Source organism: Cavia porcellus, unplaced genomic scaffold (assembly GCF_034190915.1).
Source record: "Cavia porcellus strain 051 isolate PalLab524CR breed Dunkin Hartley unplaced genomic scaffold, mCavPor4.1 scaffold_11, whole genome shotgun sequence".
In the NCBI taxonomy this organism is placed as follows: domain Eukaryota; kingdom Metazoa; phylum Chordata; class Mammalia; order Rodentia; family Caviidae; genus Cavia; species Cavia porcellus.
The window spans coordinates 42,874,012-42,899,951 of NW_026947494.1; the positions used below are offsets into that span (position 1 = coordinate 42,874,012).

Sequence of the window (25,940 nt, forward strand, 5' to 3'; positions counted from 1 at the left end):
CATGCACGTGTTCTTTGCTGCTGCTTTCTACATGAGGCTTGTTTATCCTTTTTTTCCTTTCTCCTACTTTTTTCACTCACTTCTCTGAGTATCCATTTCTTCTTCCTGAATCTCTTCACCACCTTGAACAGGATCCTCCATGGGATCTAGTGCTGGGTGCAGTCTGGGGCATGGCCTGGGCCGGGAGAGGCTGAGCAGGAAGCTGTGTGTGATACCAGGCTTCATTTGCTCCTAGCAACTAGGGAGGAGGACAGACGAGGTATGAATATGAAGAATCTCACAAGGGAAGCCCCAGAGCCTCCTTCCCAACAGTTTGCTCTTGAGCTCGTAGAAGCTGGTGAAACCAAGATGAAACTGCATTTGGTCAGAACCCAGACAAACTGGAGCCAGGAAGTTATGAATAAGGATTCGTGCCTGCCAGTTTGAGATAATATATTCTCAAGGACTTTCTTTTTAAAGGCCCAGCAGAGATTTCTTTTCTTAAATGCCCTCTGTGCTTTGCCTCACGTGTACACCAGATTTATGTAACAAAATTTATCTTTAACATTCTTGAAGACTGCAAAAGCTCAGAAGAAAAATGCTCTCCATGGAAAACTTGCCCCAGAATGGCACTTCCACCAGTGAACAGAGGCCAAATTCTGCTTCCAGCCTTAAGACCGATGAACTTTGTAAATTTATAACTTCTGTAAATTTCTCCCTTTTTTGTTTAAAATATTCTCTTTAAAATTTTTCCATTGCCTTAGCCTCCTTGAATATCCTCTTTATTCTCATTGCAATGCTCTGTCAACCCCAAATGAGTATCACTGTTCTTTGGAGAACGTCTCTCTCTGATTGCTGTTTATGTTCACAAGTGTTAGGAGAGCTCTCATGAGGAGACATCTAGAGCTCTGCTTTCAGTTCAGTGTCATATTTTTAAAGCTTCCTCAAGTCTTACAAATGTACAGTGGGTAACAGTGGTGAACAGAAACTAAGCGGCTCTTGGAGTTTCTGACCAGGTTCCTTTTATATTTTTCTTTGCTGGCAAAAGAGTCTGCTATTAGGTAGGATCCTCTGGGTAGGGGAGTTCTTTGAGCAAATTTTTGTAGCCAGAAACAATGAGGAGGACATTGGCGCTCTGGGACTGATATTGAGCCCTGATACTAAACCCTAAAGGTATGAATTCCTCTGAGGAGATCTACCAGACTTTGGTTTATCCAAACTGTCAATATAATGCCTAGAAAAGTCACTGAGAGAAGAGGGCTCCCATGATTACTTCTCACCTTACCAGACATTAACCTGTGTAACCATTACGAGAAGCAGGAACTTACATTGTGCTGACCTTAGCTCAATCTGTCTCAGAGTGTGCATCCTCTGAGCCTTCACTATGGACCAAGGAAGGAAACAATGAAAGACTGGCTATGCCACAAACCACATAGGTGGTTTGGCATGGCAGAGAACGAGAGGGTAAGATAAGTCACCTAGTGTTCATGTCAAAATACCTGCAAACTGGTTGGCCTGGTTTCTTTGGAAATGCCTGGCTCAGCAGCAGGAGGCAGATAAGAGAAGCACTTCATTAGATGATGATATCTATTAGTTATTTGGTCCTTCCCATGAACTAGGTGATATACTACATGTTTTATGTACACAAACTCAGGAATCCTTTGAGACAAGAGTTACATCCATTTTGGAGAAAATGACATCTTAATAGGTAATGCTGATTTAGTACCATCTTGTTTTAAAGTCTCATCTAGCTTTTGTTCTTCTGTCTCCAATGGTCTAAACAGGTTGTATCTTATTGGATTTTGCTATGTACGATAGTATAAGAAAAAACCTTTTAAAGACAAGGAGATTATACAGAGACCATTGTTCATTTTCTGTTAGTCGATTCTAAATACTCTATAATGCTGTCATTCTCTTAAATGGATTTACATTGTTTTGATATACTTAATGCTACAGTATATGAAGTTGTACTCAAGGACTTCAGGGAGGGAGTCAATATGGTAACTATTTTTGGGTCAGGATTAGCTGGTGGTGAAACATTATTCTGCTTAAATGGTTATGTTTTGATCTGCCCTGTTTCGCTGTTATGCCCTCTTTTTTCTCAATCTCCACTCCATTATTTACTTTTTTATTTTTATCCATTTAATTAAAGGGAAAAATATAGCAGGATATAATATAGTAACCCACTTTGACTTTCTATTATCTCGATTTGAAGCCCTGTATTACTCTCACCATCTTGTTTTTGACTGAGGTTCCTATATTCTGTTTTGCTGGATAGTATCAGGTTCGAAAGTTTAGGCATCAGCTGAGAAGATAATGAGATTCATTATAACGCCCATTCTCGTTGACTTTTATCTACTTTTGAAGACCTACAATATCTCCAATGTTTTGGTTTTGTCGGTTTTATTCTTTACGGTTTTGTTCAATTGTATTACAACTAATGATATAGGCAATTCTATTAGAAATAGCGGGAGGCACTATGGTAACCATTGTTGATCACCTTGTATTATGTTTTTATATTATCTATTATGTCCACCCTTTTGACTTGACCGATTCTGTTCTGTTATGTCACATTTGGTTTTACTCTCTTCCAAAAAAGCAACAAGAACCGCGGGAGCAATGAAACCCAAAATGTGTAATAGTCACTGTACAAAAGAGAGGAAAAGAAAGTGCTCTAAACTATATAACTGCATGTATGTTTAAATGTATAAGATAGAAAATGATATCACAGAGTTTTATTGGATCATTGAACAGAACTGTTTGCAGTATCATTGTTGGAATGTCCACTCTACAAGCTTTAATTTTGTGACTTGAACAATTGTTTCTAAGATGGCAATATGTAATCCATTAACTAGTGATTTCCTACTGCGCATTTTTTTATTCTGTAAATCTGTATAACTTGTACCCCTTCACTGTTTTTTTTCTTTCTTTTCTTTTCTCCTTAAATAAAAATTAAAAAAAAAAAAAAAAGAGTTACATCCATTAGTCAAATTTTAAAACTCCAGGAAGTTCAGAGAAATTTAGTAGTTTGTTCCACACAAAGTTTTTAGTAAGTGGTTGAAATCTGGATTTTGATATAGTTATTTTTGCTATGATATGCTTTCCTAAAATTAAACCCTTAATAATATGGCTGACAGGAGATGTATGCTTGATGCTATAAAACTTCATGATTATGAAATGAAAATAGCAATACAAACAGCACATTTGAATAATGATCACCATTTGTCCCTCCCTCGCATCACAGTTGTTCCTTTGCAAACTTACATCCTAAAACACAGGCTGCTTGCAGGGTCTTGGGGTGTTCACTGTCAAAAGATAACATTTGCATTAACATTAGAAATGTTAAGTGATAAGAACTATTGCCTTCCCAATGCCATGTCATGATAATACCTAATAAAATTATCAGTGATGATACAGTGTGTTTTAATTACATGCAAAACATGGAGTCTTTATGTGTCAACTGTTAATGAAGTTCAGTGCAAGAAAAAGTTGCATGTAGGCATATGGATGAGTCTATTTGCCAATCTTCTCCAGGGGAGGGCTGTTGCCATTCTATTGGTTCAGGAAGATGAGTCTGTGGATTATGAAGGACACAGATAAGACACCTCTTGCAGACCTGGATCACAATGGTAGAGACTGTTGGCCCTTTAAAGAGCCTATGTTCCATAGCAGTGGTAGCATCATGTCCTAGGTAGAAGGCATCATAGGGACCCAATGACTTTCCACTGTACTCACTGTGGCAAGAACAACCGAGGTCCCACATATCACAATTGGGCATTTTGGACTCCTTGCTTGTCTCAAATCATTTGAAGTTCTGCAGAGTATTTTGGCTCCAACTCAAAGTATTGGAATGGGACTACAAGAAGAACTATTGAGAAGCCAGGATTATTTTGGAGAGCAGTCTGTTTAGTAGCTGAATCTAATTTAGAATTATCCTTGGAAAAGAAACCAAGGAGGCTTGATATTCAGAATAATAGACAAGTGTTATCTTACTTGAGCAATTTATCTCCTTGAGGAAGTTAAGGAACTCTGGTTCATATTTTATTGGCAACTGGTGGCTTAGTCAAAAGTCCTCTTTCTTTCCAGATGGCTGCATGCACATAAAAGACCAGGAAGACGTACTGAGGATTAGTATATATACTGAGCCTCTTGCACTGGGCAACTAGGAAAGCTCAAGTGAGGTCAATAAATTCTGCCTTTTTAGGCTGAGTCCAAGGAAGGAGTCCTCTTGCTTCAATGACCTGGGTCAAGTTGACAGTGGCATAACCTGCTCTTCTGATGCCATCTTCATGAAACTACTGACATCAGTGAACCACATACTAGCTATCTCTGTCAATGTGTGGTCCTTCAGATCTGGGCAACTGGCCTTCTTTTAGGCAATGGTTGTTTCACACTCATGTTTTACCTGTTGGTTAGTTGAGAGGAGTATCACTGAGTTTAAGACTCTGCAGGACAGAAAACAGATTTCTGGGTTTTTGATAAGGATGCTCTGATATTTAGCTAGCCTTTCCCTAGACATCCACAAATGTCCTTCAGTTTTGTTTTGTTTTATCCTTGGGTTCTAACAGGTTTGCTGTGGGTTTAAAACCAAGAGGTTTAGTTCCAGTGTTATTTTAGAAGTTGCCTGGACAAAGAGCACCATCATGGCTGTTGCACAAGCCCAGCCCTGTGTTACTCCATCTAGTCATTTGGAAAAGCAGACAACTTGACAGTTTTTTGGTCCTGAAAATGGATTAGCACCCCAGTGGTCACTCCCTGTTTTTCAGTCACTGAGAGAAAAAGGCTTAGTCTGTAATTCTTAATGTCAGGGCCTGCATCAGAGAGCCTCTGTTAAAGATCTGGAAGGCCTCTTGCATGGCTGCTATTTCAAGGATCTAGTTTCTGGTGCTTGAGTTACCCCATATGAGAGTTTGGCCATTACTCAAAATGGGGTGTCCATATGCCAGCCATTTCCAAGAAAGCTGTCAGCTGCTGTTTAGACCCTGGAGGACATGGTTGACAAATTGCCTCTGTTCTCCTGAAGGATAGTTGTTTCTGTCCTAGTGTTACAATGTATCCCAGATAAGTTATTTTTTGTTGAGAAATCTGAGCCTTGTGTTGGGACATCCTGTAAAATTTTTTTTGCCAGATAATTGGAGGCTTAATGGTATTTTTTAATCAGAAAATGCTTTAGTGGGGCTACAAATGAAGAGATAACCTAAATACCATAATAGGCCTCCTCTTTATAATTTTGTCTGTTAGGTTTCAAGCTAAGGTCTGCATAAAAAAATGGGGGCTATCTCTAAATTCTTGAGACAAGACCATCCAACTATACTCTCAGCAAAGCCCTGCTTGAGGATCCTTCTATCCCAAGGCCAACAAGTATTGGGAGTCAGGTTCCAGAGAGATAGAAAAGAAAGAATCTTTGAGATCTAGGACAGAAGACCGATTATTGTCTTCTGGGATCTGTGCTAGGAGGGTGTTTGAGTCTGCTACTAATGGGCAAGTAGGTACCACTGCCTCATCAATGGCTGTGAGGTTTTGCACTAGACAATATTCTTTTAATGGATTGACTATCAATAAAAGAGTACTATTGCATAAGAACAGGTATGACGATACCAACACTGTGGCCAAAAATTTAATGAAGGACTTTAGCCATGCCTAATTTCTCTTTTAAGGTAATACTGCCTTCTGTGAGGGTATAGATTAAGTTTCTCCAGGTGAACGATTACTGAAATGGCCTTGACAAATTCTTTGGGTGCCATAATACCATCTTGGGGATCAACTCCAATAGAGGAAAGGGCCCAATGGGAAAAGGGATTCCTAACAATTAAGACAAAGGTTGCCATAGATTAGAATAACAGAGTGGTCTGAGTAAGCAAAGTATATTTCTTCCAGTTACTGTATGAAGTAATCTGGTATCACCATGAAGGCAACTTGCAAAAAAAATTTTCCAATTGCAGTTCAGAATGGAGATAAAAAGATGATCAGCTAATTCCTTCAAGGCCACAACACAAGAATGGGTGATAACTCACCCCAATAAGAGATTAGAATGGAGTAAGATGCCCTAGTATTGCAAAAGTAAACAGTTTCTTTGCCTGCTATATTTACAGTCACCGGAAGTTACAGCATGGTGATGGCAATCTTGTGTGGAAGCCACAGACACTACTTTGGGCATGGTCACTGGCTGTCCATCATGCTTCACTGGCCGCCATGGTGATGGATAACCTTGTCTCACTCTAGGAATAAGGGTAGTCCCTCTTCCAATGTCAAGAGCCCTCTTCCATGTTTGGACAGGTTTACCAATGATTTGGCATCTGTAGAAGACACTCCTTTACCCAGTGCCCTGGTTATTGCACATGAAGCCCTCTGATTTGTTGCTCTCATTCATTGAATTACCTTGATTCCCTGTGGTACCACAGTCTTTATCATGAGTCTTATGTATTAGAGCTAACATGGCTTTAGCCTATCTTTTTTCCTTGCTCAGCTCCCACTTGTTCTTTACTGCATCACAGTTATTAAAGTCTGAAAAGCCACAATGACCAATTGACTAATCCCAGCTTGTAGGCCCTCTGGGAGCTTTCTCTTAATATCTTGGAAAAGGAAATTTTCCAACTGAAGTTCAGAGTAGAGATAAAGAAAGATGACAAATTAATTCCTTCAAGGCCAAAATACAGGAATGGGTGATAACTCACCCCAATAAGAGATTAGGATGGTATAAGATGTCCCAGTATTGCAAATAAAATACTGTCAGATAATAATTTGACCTTCCCTAGACTTCAGGTTTAAATTAGTGTATTTACAGAGTGTCTCTTTAAGCCAGTATTGGAAAGCAGCTGGATTTTGATCAGAGCTCAGAATGATAGTCCTGAGTTTATCATAATTTACAGGCTTTGGCATTTGGTTTCTCTACTTCTTGTGTTATAATCCCACCTGAGGCCTTCCTGGAGTCCAAATAACACATCAGTTGGCTGATTATCATTGGGTATATATAGCGTATACCCCCATGAAGTCATGATTCAGAGTCCGTAGCTTCAGTTGTTTATGGATTTTTCTTTAGAATTTAACTAGTAATTGCTCATGGAAACCCACTCAATTTCACAGCAATTGCAAATATCATCCACAATTGTTTTCTCAGTGGGAGGTGTGCAAGTACCCAATCCAAGAGAGTTATTCATTATGCTTGATGCTGATTGGCTGCTGCCCTGCAACCCATCTCAGGCAGTGGCACCAGCATTTCTGCATCATAGCAGATTGCTGTACTGAGTGTAGCTGTCTCCCGTATTCTCAGTTTTGTTTTTATTAAAGCCCAAAAATCCCTATGATACTGCCAAAATGCACTGCATCTTCCAAGTCTTTATCAACAGTATTTTATTAAATTAAGTTGCATTACCGTGGAAGATACAGCATATTTAGGGTTTAAACTACAAACATAGGCATTTTTTGATGGTATCTGAAATTTGCAGTTTTTCACAATTCACAGATGCTCTAGAAACATAAACCCTGCAAATTTTGGCAGCGCACTATAGCTGCAAAGTATTCATTACTTAGGTTATCTTGCAGCTCTTATAATTCCCTTTCTATTGTTGTGCAGCGAGAAACCAAGATGAACTGGACATTTTGCCAAGTCAGACCAAAAGCCATTTTTTTGGGTATGGAATATACCAGCAAACTTTTAGAGTTACTGGAAAATTTACCCAGTATCTCTTTGCATTGCTAAATATCTATCACTGAAAAAGGAACCTGCATCTGGACAGTGCCATCTGCATCTATCACTTCTCAAAGGGGTAGAAGAGTGGCAGGCTTGGATGCTGAGTTCTCTGAATCTGTGGTTTTATTGTAGTCAGACCCAGACCTGGTGTGGGGTGGGCTCAGGAGACAGTCTTCATCTCCTAGGGGGACTGAGTGTGTTTGGTAAGGAGGCAGCCTGTGGGAAGCAGGAACTGACAACAGGACCATTTCAACAGCATCAGCTCCTGAGGAAGGATTAAGGCAAATATTATGCCTTTGGTAGAGTGTGAAGAAATCTTGAATATAAGGCACCTCTGACTATTTTCCCTGTTTCCTAAAAGCAGGAAGTGAGGTAAGATGGATGAAGCATATCTCTAGATGAGCCTGTAGATAGAATGAGTACAAATTGGGTTGTAGGAGGCTTATAGTCTTTGAGGGCTTATTTGGAGGTTCTATCAGGGGAGTGCAGCTACTCATACACCTTTGACTGATGAAACAGTCTTTCTCTGTTGGGGGTAGTCGTCCTCTTCTGCAAAGCACACAGCTTTGGAGGGACACACACGGATCAGTTAGGGAGGAAGGGGACACCAACCTATCCAACCAGACCAGTTGAATCTACTCTGCCAATCCATAGGATGACAGATGTCACAGCCAGATAGCCTTTGCATCCAACCCTACAGTTCTTTCCCTGGGCCAATCCCCAAAATGTCTATGAGGATCTTAGAGGGGATGTCCTAGTTGGTTCCTGAGATGTTCAGTCCCCAGGACAACCTGAACATCCCAGGACATCCCAAAGCTGAACTCCTTGGGATGTAGTCATAGGAATACTACAGATCATTCCCTGGGTCTGTTGTCATGTGGGGAATCTTACAGGGAATCCTCTAATTAGTCTGTGGCCTGTTTAACTGTTCACCAATATGTCTGTTAGTAGAGCTGAACCCTTTGAATTCTGTGTCTCTGGATGGCCACAACCCATCTTCCAGACAAGGAATCCAGGACTGAGTTTCTCCACTGGCTGCAGATGCTTCTAACCAGTTATAAGATCATCCAACATCATAGTAAACCTGTCAAAGGAGATGTAGTAAGCATTTCCCCGCCGAGAGATCCCAATTAAATCCCAATAATTTTTCTGCACAACTGCCTATTGAGACCCCTGACAGGCAGACAGAGGTGAACAATTTAACAAATAATCTGTCAGTCAGGTCCCACTACATTCCAATAGGAAGTGTGTTTCTCTGGGGATCAGGAGGTATGGGCCTGTCCAGCTGATGTCATGGTTTCTTTGGAGGGGAAGGCAGCTAGAGGGATGCCCTGCATCATGTGGATTTCAGTGGCCAATTGGGTAGTGGGTAAAACTGTTCATGGGACCTGGTGGACTCTATGGACTCACACCAAGTAGGTGACCCTCTAAATTGTTTTTTCTTCCTTCTCTTTCCTGTCCCTTTCTTGTCCCTACATCCTCCATCAGGCTTTAAAAGAAACAACCTGGCCCAGGCCCAGGCCCAGGCCTAGGCATCCCAAACCCAGTTCCCCAGCCACTGGTTCCGGGGGCTGATGTAGGCAAGCTTCGATGCTCACCAGTCACTTCACTGTGTCTTGGCTCAGCTGCATCCCTTGGCACAAGTAATCCCAGCCACTGCAGAGGAATCCTTCATGCTACAAGGACCAGTAGCTAAAAGGGGCCACACAAATACAATCCCAGCTGATACATGGGAACTCTCCCACCCCTGGTGAAGGTCAAAGCTCTTCCTCCCTGGCTGGGACATCCCCTTGCCCCAGGAGACTTTGTTATAGTGAATATTTTAAATGGTGATCAGCCATCTCTCCTGGGCCTACAATAAGTATCCTTGGTCACTTGTAAGAAAGAGAAAGAGAAGAAAATCTGCCCCAGAAAGAGTTTACCTTCTTTCCGACTGGGTTGCTGCTTCTGACTCTTGGCTGCTCGTGGCTAGGCTCCTGGCTGCTAGCTGCTGGCTCACCACAAGTGATACAGTGTGTGAAGTTCCAGAAGATAGAGTCCCAATGTATGTTGAGAAAGAATCCCAAGAATACACTTGATAGTAAAAGAGAAAATAAACAGCTACATTTATTGACATTCACAGGGAAGATGTGCTTAAGGCAGGCAGGCTCACACCAGCAGAAACAAAAAGGTGGCATAAATGGGAAAGTGGTGCCCAAATAGAAGGGGAATAGGAAAAGAAGATAAATCAGGCTTTGAGATTTAAAAGATTGCAGCCTTCCTCTAATGAGAGTTGAACTTCTTCCTTTCCTATCTTTACTCCTTTTATTTCTTTCTCTTGTCTAATTGCTTCCAGCTAAAGTTTCCAGGACTATGTTGAATAAGAGTGGAGACAGTGGACATTTTTGTCTTGTTTCTGGTTTTAGAGAGATAGTTTGAAGTTTTTGTCTATTTAGTATGATAGTGGCTATTGGTTTGTCATACATGGCTTTTATCAGATTGAGATAAAGATCATCTATTCCAATTTTTTGTAGGGTTTTTTTTAAACCATGAATGGACACTGGACTTTGTCAAAAAGTCTTTCTGCATCTATTGAGATCATCATATGATTTTTGGCTTTGGCTCTGTTAATTACATTTATTGATTTATGTACATTGAACCATCCCTGCATCCCTGGGATGAATCATACTTGATCATGATGCATAGTCTTCTCAATGATTTTCTGCATTCTATTTGCCAGTATCTTTTAAAGATTTTTGTGTCTATGTTCATTAGGGAAATTGGCCTGTAATTCTCATAATTAAGTCTTCTTACAGTTTTGGCATCAAGATAATGCTTATTTTCAGGAATGAATTTGAGAGTATTGCTTCCCTTTCAATTTCATTAAAGAGTTTGAGAAATAGTAGTGTTAGGTCTTCTCTAAATTTCTTGTAGAATTCAGCAGTGAATCCATTAGGGCCTGGCCTTTTCTTTGATGATAGTTTTTTCCCCCTTTTTTTAATTTTAAAAAGCAAAAAAGAAAAAATGATAGAAATGATACAAAATTTCAAAAAAAAAAACAGTAGGGAATTCACACTAGTAAATATATTGTATATTATTATCCTAAAAGCAGTTGATCAGGTTACAGAATCTAGGCACAAAAATAATCAATCAAACAGTGACAGCACAAACTGTTCTTGTTGATAAACTGAGGTTGGTAGTATAGTTATCTACCTTGCATACAAATACATACATACTTTTATATATGTTTACCAATGTACATATAATCTTTTCCTTTCTTCCTTTTCTCCTTTCCCCTATCTGAGTTGTTCTTTCTTTTCTATCACATTCTTTCCCTTTCAATATTACAATATCTATTACACATTTTGGATCATATTACTCTTTCAGCCTTTTATTTTTTATTATTTTTTATACTAGGGAGACAATACAATATTTATAAATGTGAGTTTGATTTATTTCACTTATAGGTATGGTCTCAAGTTGCCTCTAGGTACCTATGAAAGCCTCAAGATTATCCTTTTTTATAGATGAGTAATACTCAATTGTATAAAAATACCATATCTTTTTTATCCATTTTGCGGTTGATGAGCATTTGGGTTGTTTCCAAGATTTAGCTATTACAAATTGTGCTGCTATACACATGAGTGCAAATATATATCCTGTGGCATGGCATTTTCAGTTTTTCTGGGAACATAACAGAAAGGGAATAGTTGGATTGAATGGAACTTCCATTCCTAATTTTTTGAGGAATCTCCACACTGATTTCCACAATGGGTGCACCAGTATACACTGTCACTAGCAATGGAGAAGTATTCCTTTTTCCCCACAGCCCCACCAACCTTTATTATCAGTTGGCTTCCTGATGGCAGCCATTCTTTCTGGAGTGAAATGGAATCTCAGTGTTGTTTTAATTTGCCTTTCTCAAATGATCAGTGATGTTGAACATGTCTTCATGTATTTATTTGCCATTTGTATTTCTTCATCTGAGACATGTGTGTTCATCTCACATGCCCATTTTTGGATTGGGTCTTTGCATTTGGGGGCCTGATGTTTTTTCAATTCTTTGTATGTTCTAGATATAAATCCTGTGTCTGAGGAGTGGCTGGCTAAAATTCTTTCCCATTCTGTGGATTTTCTCTTCATTCTGTTGATGATTTCATTTGAAATATAAAAACATTTTAATAAAATGATATCCCAGTTGTTGATTCTTTGAAATACTTCCTGTATAGTTCACATTTTGTTCATGAACTCATTGCCCACCTCTATGACTTCAAGATTTCCACCTATCCTGTCTTCCAGTAGATTTAATTCTAATATTTAGATATTTGATCCATTTTGAATTTAGTTTAGTGTATGATGATAAACATGGGTCTAGTTTTAGTCTTCAGCATATGGAAAGCCAATTTCTCCAGCCCCATTTATTAAAGAGGTTGTCTTTCTTCCAGTGAACGTGTTTAGCCCCTTTGTCATAGATAAGGTGGCTAAGTGTCTTTGTAGCTCTATCTGCATCTTCTAATCTGTTCCATTGATCCTCTGATAGGGTTTTTTTTTTTTTGCCAGTTACATGCTGATTTTATTACAGAAGCTTTGTAGTAGAATTTCAAATCAGGGATTGTGAGGCCTTCTGCCTTGCCTTTGTTGCTCAGGATTATCTTTGCTACTCTAGGTTTCTTCTGTTTCCAGTTTGTAGGAAGTGGCACAACAGCCCCAGTGCTGCCTCCCTGGGGCTCCCTCTCCTATGGGCACATAATGCACCTGCCTACATTAACCATAATCCTCTCCTGCTTATGTCACATACTTGGACGTGACGATGACCCATCAGAAACCACCCCATAGCCTCTTCCTCTCCCACCTGCCCGCCTTTGGCCTATAAAGGATGTGATCACTTCCTGAATAAACGAGACTTGATTGGACTCCTCAACTTGTCTCCATCTCTCTTTGTCTCCCACCCTGTTTTATTTCATCCCCATTCCCCTTCCAGGTATATACCCCACAGATTGATCCGCCAGCCAGATCACCAGATGAATTTTAGGAATTTTTTCTCTAGATCTGTAAGGTATGTTAATGGTATTTTAATAGAGATTGTGTTACATCTGTATAACAGTTCTGGGAGTATGTCCATTTTCACAATGTTGGTTCTTCCTAACCAAGAGCAAGGGATATCTTTCCATTTTCTGACATCCTCTTCAATCTCCTTTTATAGAGTACTACAGTTTTCAACATATAGGTCTTTTACATTCTTTGTTAGGTTGATTCCTAAGTATTTCATTGTTTTGGATGCTACTGTGAAAGGTGTTATTTCCATAATTTCTCTCTCAGTGAGTTTGTTTGTGTATAGGAATGTTACTGACTTTTGAGTGTTAACATTGTATTCAGTTACATTGCTGAATGTGCTTATTAACTCTAGTAGTTTTTTGATGGCATTTTTGGGATCTTCTATGTAGAGTATCATGTTAGCTGCAAGTAGTGATAATTTAACTTCTTCCTTTTAATTCTCTCTCTTGTATAATTGCTCTGGCTAATGTTTCCAGAACTATATTGAATAGAGTGGTGATAGTGGACATCCTTGTCTTGTTCCTGATTTTAGAGTAAAAGCTTTCAGATTTTGTCCATTTAGTATAATATTGGCTGTTGGTTTGTCATAGATGCCTTTTATGAGATTGAAGTAGGTACCATCTATTCCAAGTTTCTGTAAAGTTTTTATCATGAATAAGTGTTAGACTTTATTAAAAGCTTTTTTCTATAGAGATTATCATGTGATTTTTGTCTTTGGTTTTGTTGATATTGTGTATTACATTTATTGATTTGCATATGTTAAAGCATTCCCACATTCCTGGGATAAATCCCACTTGGTCATGATGTATAATCTCCTTGATGATTTGCTGCATTCTATTTGCCAGTATTTTATTGAGAATCTTTGATCAATGTTCACTAGGGAGATTGGCCTATAGTTCTTGTTGGTTGGGTCTTTCTCTGGTTTTGGTGTCAGAGTAATACTTGCCTCTAGGGATGAGCTAGGGAGAATGGCTTCACTTTCAATTTCATTGAAGAGTTTGAGAAGCATTTGCATTAAATCTTCTCTAAATTTCTTATAGAATTCAGCCATAAATCCATCAGTACCTGGGCTTTTCCTTGTTGGTAAGTTTTTACATTTTCAGTTTCAGTAGCTGATATTGGATTACTCAAAATTGTATCTTCTTGAGTCAGTCTTGAAAACTAATATGTTTCCAGAAATCTGTCCATTTCCTCTGTCTTCCATCCTATGTGAGTAAAGATTTTCAAAGTAGGTATTCATGATCTTCTGAATTTCCATGGGATTTGTAGTAATTTCTCCCTTTTCAGTCCTTATTGCCTGAATTTGAGTTTTTTCTTTCTTTTTCTTGGTAAGATTGGGTAGAGGCTTATCAATTTTGCTTATTTTCTCAGAGAACCAGCTCTTTGATTCATTAATTCTTTGTATTATTTTCTTAGTCTCAATTGCATTTTCTGCTCTGATGTTCATAATTTCCTATCTTCTATGAGCTTTGCGTTTTATTTGCTTTTCTTTTTCTATAAGCATGAGACATAATATTTTTATTTGTGCTCATTTTGTTTTCTTGACAATTTATTGCTATATATTTCCCTCTTAAGACCACTTTCATTGCATCCCATAGATTATTGTATGTTGTTTCCACATTTTCATTGAATTGTAGGTGTTGCTTTATTTCTTCTTTAATTTCATCTATAGCCCACTGGTTGTTCAGAAGTTTGTTATTTAAGTTCCTTGTATTTATGCATTTTTTGCAATTTCTTTTGCCATTAATTTCCAATTTCAGTGCACTATGGTCAGATAGTATGCATGGGATAATTTCAATACCTTTGCATTTACTTACGAATGTTCTCTGGGCTAATATATGGTCTATTTTAGAGACTATCTTATAAGCACCTGAGAAAAATGTGTATTCTGATGTGGTTGGGTGGAACACTCCATAAACATCTACTAAATCCATTTGTTCACAGGTTTGATTCAGCTCTGTTATTTCTTTGCTGAATTTTTATCTAGTTGATCTATCTTTTTGTGACAATGGGGTATTAAGGTCCCCTATTACAATTGTGTTGTTGCTTATTTGGATTTTCATGTCTATTAATATTTGTCTTATACAGTTGGGTGCTCCTGTATTTGGTACATATATGTTTATGATTGTTAGTTCTTTTTCTTGAATTATTGCCCTGAAAAATATGTAGTGATCTTTATTTCTTTTGATTATTTTTTGTTTGAAGTTCACATTGTCTGCAAACAGAATAGCCACCCCTGCTTTTTCTGGGTTCCTATTGCATCCTTTGAGTTTCTTTTTGAGTCAGATGTGTTTCTTACATACAGCATATTTTTTGATCCTGTTTCTTGATCCATTCTGGCAACCTATTTCTTTTAATAGGTGAATTGAGGCCATTTACATTGATGGATATAACTGATATGTACTGGCTCAACTTTGTCATGTTATTTTTCTATTGTTGGTTTTCTGCTTTTCCCCCTTGTTTAATTGTTTCCCCTGTCTGGTGGTTTCTTTCTGCTGTTTTTCTGGGAATTGTAGTCATTTTTCTCTTTCTCAAGTATGTCTTTCAGTATTCTTTCTAGGGTTAGTTTAGTGGATATGAATTTCTTCAGTTGCTCTTTGTCATGGCAGTATATTATTTCTCTATTAAATTTCAAAGAAAGTTTTGCAGTGTACGTCAGTCTGGGTAGAAAGTTGTTTTCTTTCAGAGTTTGAAATACTTCACTACATGCTTGTCTTGACTTGAGGGTTTGTGCTGAGAAATCTGCTGTGATTCTAATGGGCTTTCCTTGACAGATGAGTTGTATCTTTTCTGCAACAGCTTTTAGTATCCTGCTTTTATGCCAAATTTCTGATATCTTAATTATTATATGTCTAGGTGTAGATTTAATTTGGCTATGACTATTTGGCATTCTATATGCCTCACTTATTTGTATATCAGTTCTTTTTCCCATATTTGGGAAATTTTCTGCTATCATTTCTGTGAATAGTTTTGCTATGTCATTTGCATTGACCCTTGCATCTTCATTGATGCCTATCAAGCTTATATTGTCTCTCTTTGCATCATCTTGAAGCTGTTGAATTGTCATTTCATGATGCCTTGTTACTTTTAAAAATTCTTTCCTTTCATGATTGTTAGCTGCGATCTTGTTCTCATGGTCCAAAATTCTATCCTCAGTTCCATTCAAATGGTTTTTCCAGCTTTCACCAGAAATTTTTATTTCTTGGATATCTCTTTGAATTTGCTTCATGCATTCTACTTCTTTTCTGTATTTTTTATTCAAGGTTTCCATCATTTTCCTATGCTCCTATACTTTTTTAAATCTATGTCATCTCTTGCTATGCTGAACAATTCCCTTAATAAGGTTGTCATTTCTTTGTTTACATGAGAGATTATTTGTAATCTGATTTCCTATATAGCCTCATGGATTTGTTTCTTTATCTTATTTGCTATCTTTTCAGAAATTTCATGTGTATGACTTTTAATGTCCTCTATTTTGATGTCTCCTATACTTGTTCCTGAGGGACTGGATGTTTGAGATCACATTTTGCTTTTTCATTTTGTCATTTTCACCTCTTGGGCTAATAGTTGATCTTTCAACCCCACTGGTCTCAACTGTCCATTATGCGTTTCTTAGGGTTCTGCTGTGTGGTTGGTGTTTGTTCAATTGCTGGGTTCCACAGTGAAGTGGAGGAGACAGTCATTTGAGTTCCTCCTTCAGGGCCTGTTGGATGAATCCTATATATTTTTCCTCTAGGAGTGTTGATGTAATAGTCCCTGCTATTACTACAGCTTCATGCTGTTTCAAGCCACCAGAGCTGCCTGGCTATAGTGCTCTCCTCACCTGGGATTCTACTGTGTCACTGGGTGTCTCATAAACCCTTTTGATTTCCTCAGGTTGGGGTAGGCTCTGTTGGCACTCTCCTCAACTCACCTAGTGTTCTCTGTATGGAGGAATGACTCACTTACACTCTTGCCAGGCTTGCCAAGGTTCTATAGCTGGGGGTTCATCTCTGCTCCTGTTCAGCTATTGAGCTCCTCTACTTGAGGGGGAAACTCACCATACCATCGCAAGCCTGCTGAGGTCCTCTGTGTGGGTGAGGGGTTGCTGAAGGTCCCCTCAGCCCAGCAAGGTTCTGCAGGTGGTGGAAGTGGTGATTGATTGTTAGTGGGCAGCTGCAGTCTTTTGGGTGAGAGGGAAGGGTGACCTATGATCCAGCTGCTGTTCTAGGTCTGTGGGGGAAGAGGGGCAGCCGACAATCCATGGCTTCCCTATGTCCATGGGGTGAGAAGGAGGGGCAGCTGATGATCCTGTGGCTGTCCCAACTCTGTGGGATGAGGAGGAGAAGCAGCAGAAAATCCTGTGGCTGCACTAGGGCCATGGGGCGAGGAGTGTTGATGGGTTTTTGATTACATCTTTGATTTCTTTGATTGATACTGGTTTATCTAGGATTTTTATATCCTCATGATTCAGCTTTGGTAATTCATATGTATCTAGGAATCTATCCCTTTCTGTATTTTCCATCTTATTAGAATACAAGTTTTCAAATTAGGTATAGGTGATCTTCTAAATTCCTGAAGTTTGTTGTGATTTCACCTTTTTCATTCCTAATTGCATGTATCATGTCTTTCTTTTTCTTTTTTTCTTTCTTTTTTTTTTTTTTTGTTATGGTTGACTGAGGGTTTGTCAATTTTTTTGATTCATTAACTGTTTATTTTGTTTTTTCAGTCTCCAGTGCATTAATTTCTGTTCTAATCTCTATCATCCCCCCCCCCCGCCCTATTTGAGCTTTTGGATTAGCCTACTCTTCTTTTTCTAGAAGTTTGAAGTTCATCATTAAGTTGTTTATATGTGCTCACTCTGTTTTCCTTTATGGGTATTTAGTACTGTAAATTTTCCTCTTAAGACTGCTTTCATTGTGTCCCATGAGTTCTGGTGTGTTGTATTGTCATTATCATTCAACTGTAAAAGTTATCTAATTTCTTTTTTAATCATCTGTGACCCATTGGTTGTTCAGCAGGGTACTTATTAATTTCCATGTGTTTATGAAGTTCTTGTTATTTCTTTTGCCATTTCCAATTTCAATGCACTGTGATTTGATAGTATGCATGGAATAATTTCAATTACTTTGCATTTACTTAAGCATGTTCTGTGGGCCAGTATGTGATCTGTCTTAGAAAATGTCCCATGTACAGCTGAAAATAATGTGTATTCTGATGTTGTCAGTTGGAACACTCTATAAACATCTATTAAGTTCATTTGTTCAGAAGTTTAGTTCAACTCTAATATTTCATTATTAATTTTTTGTCTAGTTGATCTGTCTTTTTGTGACAGAGGGGTATTAAAATCTCCCAATACAATTGTCTTTGATATTATTTGATTTTTCATGTCCAATAGTATTTGTTTGACATAGTTGGTTGCACTGGTATTTGTTGCATACATATTTATGATTGTTGTCTCTTCTTCCTGAATTGTTCCCTTTACTTGCATGTAGTGACCTTCTTTATCTCTTAATTTGTCTTGGTTTGAAATTCACTTTGTCTGCAAATAGAATAACTATCCCTGATTTTTTCTGGGTTCCTGTTGCATAGAGTATACAATAATATTTAAGTAGTTCCTTTATTATCCATGTTTCCTATAAACTGATCATTATAATTTAAAGCTTGGTTTGGGTTCATGTTCAATTTTTTTTTTGCTAAGAATGCTTCTTAAATGAAACTATAGCTCATATGGTAATGTATCTTAAAGTGTAATATGAAAGCATACCAAACTTTAATGATGCTAAGATTGGTCAGTGTGTTACAAGATGGCACCATATAATGGTGGCAGTTATTATTAATTATTAACTATTGGCCATTTTCTAGATATGAGATGAAAAATGAAGAAGATAATCTTGACTCTTTTTCTCTTTTTCCATCAGTTTTGAGAGTAAAGTGTTGGTAATCTAGGAGAATCAGATGGTGGTCAATACATTGTTTCCTAAGTGTCATTTGAACTCCTGAATTTTTATATATTTAGGTGTTTCATTTTGTTTTTTTAGGCAGGTGTTTGCTATGCAGTTTAGGCTGGCCTTGAACTCACTTTGTAGCCTGCTGGCCTTGAACTTATAGGAGTGATCCTCCTTCCCCAAACTTCAAAGTGCTGGGATTACACACACCTACACCCTGACTGGCCTTATTTATGTTTTAAGCATTGATGTTATCTTTTTTGCCCAAAATGTTTCACCTTTGACACCTTTTCAGTTTAGCTAGATACTTTGAACATGATCTACTTAATGTTTGATTGCTTTCTTGTTTTCTGTCACTAAAACATTTATCCCTTTTTGGAAATGACCCAGTGAGGACCAAAACCCAGTTGCTTCTCAGAAAGAACTCTTTTAATGGATATAATATTGAAAGATCACAATTTGATCATCAAAAAGAATTTTACTTTTGAACAAAGGCAATACACTGCATCATAAACCTAAAGCTTGATATTATTCACTTAATTTTTTCTTTGAAAAAACAGTTTCTTTTTGCTTCTTCGATAACATGAGTCTCCTTGGGGATGTAACAATACAGTTTGGCCAAATCAGTAGACAGATGAATTGGTAACAAGTAGCAGGAAACCAATCTAGGCATTTCAAAATACTTCACTATGAAGTTTTAGACTCAAAAGTCATACCTCAAAATTTGTTTTAAATATTAATGAATTTAAAAGAGTAAATATTTGCTTTTGGGTGGGGTGGGACTTTAATATATTTTCTATTTTGTAAATTACTTTAACTTTATGATTATTAACTATTTTGTTTCTGTCCTTGGTTCAGAAATCTATTCATTGTATTTGTAGCATTCATTTGCAATTCTTTTCAAATTAACATGTGAAAAGAGATCCAACTTTATTAGTAACCAAATGATATGCAAATTAAAGCATTTTAGGACAACAAATTCACAAAAATTTTTAAAATTATATTCAGTTCCAGAGTTTTAAATAACAGACTCACTTTTTATGTTGTCATGTTTCTGGGTTTGCTTCTTTTCTACTTGGAGTATCTTCCGTCTCCTTGCTTCCTCTTCTGACTTGATATGGTTGAGTGGACACAAAGATGCTCTCCACAGACATCAGAGCATTATTTTTCCCCTAAAGGGGAAATATTCAAAATATTTTAACCTGCTGGCTAAGTGCCAGACTTTAGATATTACATAAGTACTCTAACCATTTAAAATGTAATCATTAAAAATGTAGACACTTTTTTGATTGCAAAGCTGTTCTAAAACAGATGACAGGCATGTCTTGGTCCATGCACTGGCTTAGGTTCTTCTACAAGAAAAGACTTATACCATGAGGCTGACATGTGACTTGGTGGCAGAGCATCTGCTTAGTGGACGAGAATTCACTGCAAGCTGAATTCAATCTCTAACAATTAAAAAAAAGAAAAGAAAAAGAAAGGACTTGCTTTCCAGCCTCAAGCAATTGGCATAACCATAATCTGCCTAAATTTTGACATCTGAATTTTGAGTTGAAGTCTTGCTTCTCTTGGAGGAAGCCTCTTTCCATTGATGACTGAGCAAGCCTAATCTCCTGTTGATAGCCAGCAAGAAAAAAGTTTCAAGGAACTGAATTTTGCCAACAAATTGAATAAGCTAGGAAGTAGATTTCCCCTGAGAACTTCCAAATGAGAACCAAGCTGACATCTTGACTTGGGCTTTGTGAGATCCAGGCAGATAACCAGCAGAAACAACTCAAATTTCTGAACTATGAAACTATGAGGTGATCAATAAGTGTTACTTTATGCCACTAAATTTGTGGTAATTTGCTTGTGTAATCAATAGGAAATGAATAAATTATGAATTGCAGTTTCTGGGGACAGGCCCTGCATCATGGAGCAGGCAAGATAAAGATAAAGAGTGCTTCTGAGAGCAAATATGTCAGTACCAAAAAAGACTATATCACAATTTTCTAACACATCCTATAGCTTCAATGATTTGGCCTGTACAAATATTGTACGTTTTTTCAGTGACTATATAGATTTCATTAACTATAAAAGGAGGGTTTATTTGTGACAATCAGAGGATTTTATATGTTGGGAGCCATTCAGCTGGAAATTGACCACACTTGCAAGGCTGGAGCATAACCATCCCAAGAACAAAGAGCACCCAGAGCAAGTCATGTGAAGAAGCTGCTTCAGTCCAGAAAACACCTAGCCCCAAGACAATCTGAACAGCAGGTTGCTAGGACAACAGGGTTTCATGTGATATTGGGTTGCTAGGACAACAGGGTTTCATGTGATATTAAGTTACTAAAAGTATAAATAAATGTCCCTGCAGTGAGGGGCCAGTTCCTTTCCTTCCATCAGGAGAGTAAGGAATCCATCTGACCGCAGCTTTGTCTCTCCTTCATTCTCTCATCCTCTTACAGTTCTTCACCCCAAGAACCTCAAGGGCCACATGGGTTGAGGCAGTTACAAATTTTAGATAATCATTGTTATTCCTTTTGGAGAAGGACTTGATGGATAAATGTCTGTATTAGCTTTTTCTTTCAAACCAGTTTCCTCTCTCTCTTCTGTTGTTTGCAATTAAGGAATAGCTACTGAGAGGCAAGGCTGCAGGGAAATGGCTTGGAACATGCAGAGAACATAGGAATTCCAAATAGTGGAGAGTATTCCTCACAGGAAGTTTGGGGAACAGCTGCTGTTACCTGTAACAAATAACTGTGACAATACATAGGGAGTGATCAAGCCATTTAAAGGAGTGAGTAAGGACAAGAGACAGCCAGCCTCCAAATGATGGCTTATAAAAACCCAAACACAACCCAGAGGTCTCACTACTTAGCTTTTAAAAATCCATTATTTCTTCCATACAAAAGCACTTAGGAAAGAAAATAGCTTATTTCAGTTTGCATAGGAGAAAGCTACATCACAATGGGCTAAGCTTCAAGGAATTCAGGATCAAAGGTTTGAGAAATTAATAGCAACAGTAAAAAGAGATAATAGTTCTTTTCAATGTATTTTGAGTGCTCATATGAGACATACAATCTGGTGTAATTGCCAGCTATTAGTAATGGATTTTTGTTCATATACTCTGTTTCCCAAGGTCTGTTTCTTTGGCAGTAGAATTGTAATGGATGACCAGAGATGTTCAGACACTTTTGCAGCAATAATTAAAGATAAGAAGAAACAGACAGAGCAGAAAATACTTTATATGAGAAAGCACAGTATTCAATTTTTCTGATGATTAATTTAAGCTTAAAATTGAGTCTTTGGTTTTTAAAAATTCTGTTTAAAAGTTATGGAAATTAGTAAAACAGTGAATGCTTGAATGTGAATTTGGATTATTTAAGTGTATAGTGGGGTCCTGTAGGAAACAGATGGCAAACTGGAAAGAGTTTAATCATAAGTCATTCAATGAAGAGACTCTTGAAAGATGTGAGCAGAAAGCAACAGAGGATACTGAGGTACCCAGGCTTAACAGGTAAGCCACTGCCAGACCCTTGTATGAAGGAGCAAGCTGAGTAGTGATAAGAGCCTGCTGCCCAACAAGAGATAGAGTGTAGATACAACCAATACAGCATCAGTAACTGGCAGAGAGAAGCCAAAGAAAGCATCCGGTTATCCCCACCCCATGGCCTTCTACTGGTGCTCCTTGAGTCTTCGATGCCTGTGGGCACCTCCCATTGGCTGAACCCTTTGGAACTCTGGCTGTATCCCTGAGGGCTTGAGCAGAATTGAGAAAAGTGAAAGAGGCAGCTTCATGTGGAAAGCAAAGGGAGACTGGGTGTTAAAGGGGATCAAAGAATTATTCTTAATTGTTAAGTATGATAATGTAGTTATATACTAGAATGATCTCAGGTTTCCTGTTGTAAATGGATGTTGGAAAAATGACAGAGTATCATGCTTTCTCATTCATTCTGAAATGCACCAGCAAGATAGGAAGGTAAGAGAAATAGATATGCAAAGCAAATACAAACAAGCTTATGGTGTTCTTTTCTTTATTGCTGTTGGGTCTGTGCATTCAGGCTTCAATTGCATCACATTTGAAGAAACAATTCTTGTCCTTTTTTCCTAAACCCAGTGCCTGGTATGCAGTAGATGTCAAAGCATGAATCTGATTAGTACACCCCTTTTTCAGTGTTTATCATGTATCTTCTGTGCACCATCCACATCTCTCATGAAGAAATTTACTATATTGCTGTGTTTTTTTAGAGCAAGGAAAATTATGAGATCTAAAAGAGGATAGTAATGAGTGAGAAGGGGTCCATAGTCTCAGAAGACAAAATTAAAAGAGCAAACAAGTACTATATGATTTCTTTCCCATGTGAAAGCTAAAAAAAAAGTTGGCCTAAAAGTAGAATAGTGATTCCTAGAGATTGGAAAGAGGGTGGGGAAAACCCAAGGTTGCATTTGACCACTGCACGCTATGTGCTTGTATGGGAACATTACACGGAGCCTTATTATTATACAAATTAATACATAAATAAAACAAAAAAAGAGAAAATAAATCCCAAGAAAGGAAAAAAATAATAAAAATTGGGCAGTGTTGTGGGCTGTAGCTGTCATGTTCTGCACAGAGGACAGCTATTGAGCGATCTGCACCCAGCAAAGCGACAGCCCCAGATGCGTCAGGACTGGACTCACAGCTGGCGGTGACCATGGGCTTCACGGGGTTAGGATAAAAGGCTCGCACATTTGATTTGGAAGCAATGTTTGAGCAAATCTGAAGAACAGCTGTAGAAAAAAGTTGAAAAACACTGGAAGCAAGAGAAAAAGAAAGAAATGAACAAAGGGAAATAAAAAAAAAATGAAGATAATGAACCAATACTATCAGGCTCAAATGTAGTCAGTAATTGCTCAAAATCGTCATCCAGAGATACAAGCAGCAGTGAAAGTGAAGAAAGCTCTGATTCTTCTGATGATGAGTTAATTTGCCCTCCTTTACTCTCTAAACTGGAAGGAGAACAGCTAATCTGGAGGAAGATACCCTTGTCCTTTATCTCCGCCTCTTTCTGAAGGTGATGATGATGGTGATGATAACGATGAAGGAGAAGAAAAAAGTCCTGTCCAAAAGAGTCCTAACTCACATGAAATAACACCGAAGCTTGGCACTACAACAGTGTCTGCTCTGGGTGTAGATCTTTCAGGTGCCTGCTTGGTGACCGGAGGATATGACGATGGTGTTAAGTTTTGGAATTTTGCTGGAATGGATGTATCTTTCAAGGTTTTTAATTCTTTTGGCCTTATGAGTGCCATCAGATTAATTCATTACAGTACAGTAACATGAGAGACATGATTCTTGTATCTGGAAGCTCACAGCCAGGTGATTGATAGAGATAGTTTTGAAGTAGTGGAATGTATAAAGGGAGACTAGGATATTGTAGACGTGACCAACACCCAGGGTCACACAGCAATGCTGCACATTGGCTCAATAGCATCCTAAAGTAAAGGGAGAATTTATGATGCTCAAATTTATATGATTCTGAGAATATGGGAGGTTGAAAATCTGAAGAAGCAACACATCTGTATTTGAGCCACAGACAACGCAGTCTAAAAATGTCATACCCACTACATGCACATGTAGTAGAGATGGAAACCACATAGCAGCTGTATATCAGAACAGAAACAAAGACCTGGGGTCAAAATTTGACTGTTTATCCTAAATTCCACCGTAAACAGGCTCATGACCCAGGCGCAGACACTTCTTGTGTGTCTTTTTCTTATGATGGTAATGTCCGTGCCTCTTGTGAAGATGATGACACATTAAAATTATGGGACATTCAACAATTTAATAATCCACTTTTTTCAGCCGCAGGTCTTCCCACCATGTTCCCACTGACTGACTGCTGTTTCAGTCCAGATAATAAACTCAGTCACTGGCACCTCAGTTCAAAAGGATGTGGTAGAGGCAAACTTGTTTTCCTTGAACATAGGACTTTCCAAAGAATATAAGGAATAGACATCACAGTCTCGTTAATAAATGGTGCTGGAAAAACTGGATCTCTACACGCTGAAAACTAAAACTAGACCCATGCCTATCACCATGTACTAAATTAATATCTGAATGGATCAAAGATCTGAATATTAAAGCAGAAACACTAAATCTGGAAGACAAAAGGGTAAAAACCTTGAAGACATAGGGGTAGGTAGAGAATTCATGAATAGGAATCAAACCGCACAGGAAATATTTTCCAGAATCAATAACTGGGATCACCTCTTATTAAAAAGTTTCTGCACATCAAAAGAAATCTCCAGCATAAGTGAAAAAAAACTCACAAACTGGGAAAAAAAATCTTAGTGAACTGTCCCTCAGACAAAGGACTTTGTCTAAAACATATAAAGAATTTTAAAAAATCAGACCCCCAAAATTCAAAGATCTAATCCAAAAATTGGCATCTGAGATGAATACACAATTCTCAAATGAAGAAATACAAATGGCAAATAAATACATGAAAAAAGGTCCATCATCATTACTCATTAGAGAAATGCAAATTAAAACCACACTGAAATTCCATTTCATTCCTGAAACAATGGCCAGGATCAAGAAAACTACCAACAACAAATGCTGGAGAGGCGGTGGAGAAAAAGGAACTCTCCTGCACTGTTGGTGAGAGTGTAAACTGGTGCAGCCATTGTGGAAGTCAGTCTGGAGATATCTCAAAAAGCTGGGATTGGAAGTCCCATTTGTTCCAGCTATTCCACTTCTAGGCATATTCCCAGAAGAACTGAAAGCATCATACCACAGTGATATATGTGCACCCATGTTTATAGCAGCACAATTTGTAATAGTCAGATCTTGGAAATAACCTAAGTGTCCATCAACTGAGGAATGGATAGAAAAGTTGTGGTATTTTTATACAATGGAGTACTACTCAGCTATAAAGAATGATCACATTGAGATATTTATATTCCAATAATGGGCACAGCTTGAGACCAAACTCATAAGCAAAATAAATCAAATTCACATATATAAATACCAAATAGATTCCCTACTATAAGAAATGGTAAAAATACATAAAAGTATGTGGTAAACATGATTCCCTGTTGTATTACTTTGAAGCCCTATAATGTTTTCATTCACTAATTGGAATGGTTTTATTCTGGGTTGTTTGACTTTATTGTCTGTGATGGTATGAACAGTTATTTTGAAGGAAACAAGACAATATAATAGCTAGCGCTGATTTAATATCATCTTGTTTTGAAGTCCCATGAAGCTTTTGTTCTTCTGTCTCCATCAGTTTATCATGTTGTATCTTATTGGATTTTATTATATCTGATAGTATAAACAA

General features: G+C 38.0%; 1 pseudogene; it reads left to right on the forward strand.

Moving 5' to 3' along the window:
- Positions 1 to 261: 261 nt before the first annotated feature.
- LOC100728708 (WD repeat-containing protein 70-like) lies at positions 262 to 24,603 on the forward strand (annotated as a pseudogene).
- Positions 24,604 to 25,940: the final 1,337 nt, after the last annotated feature.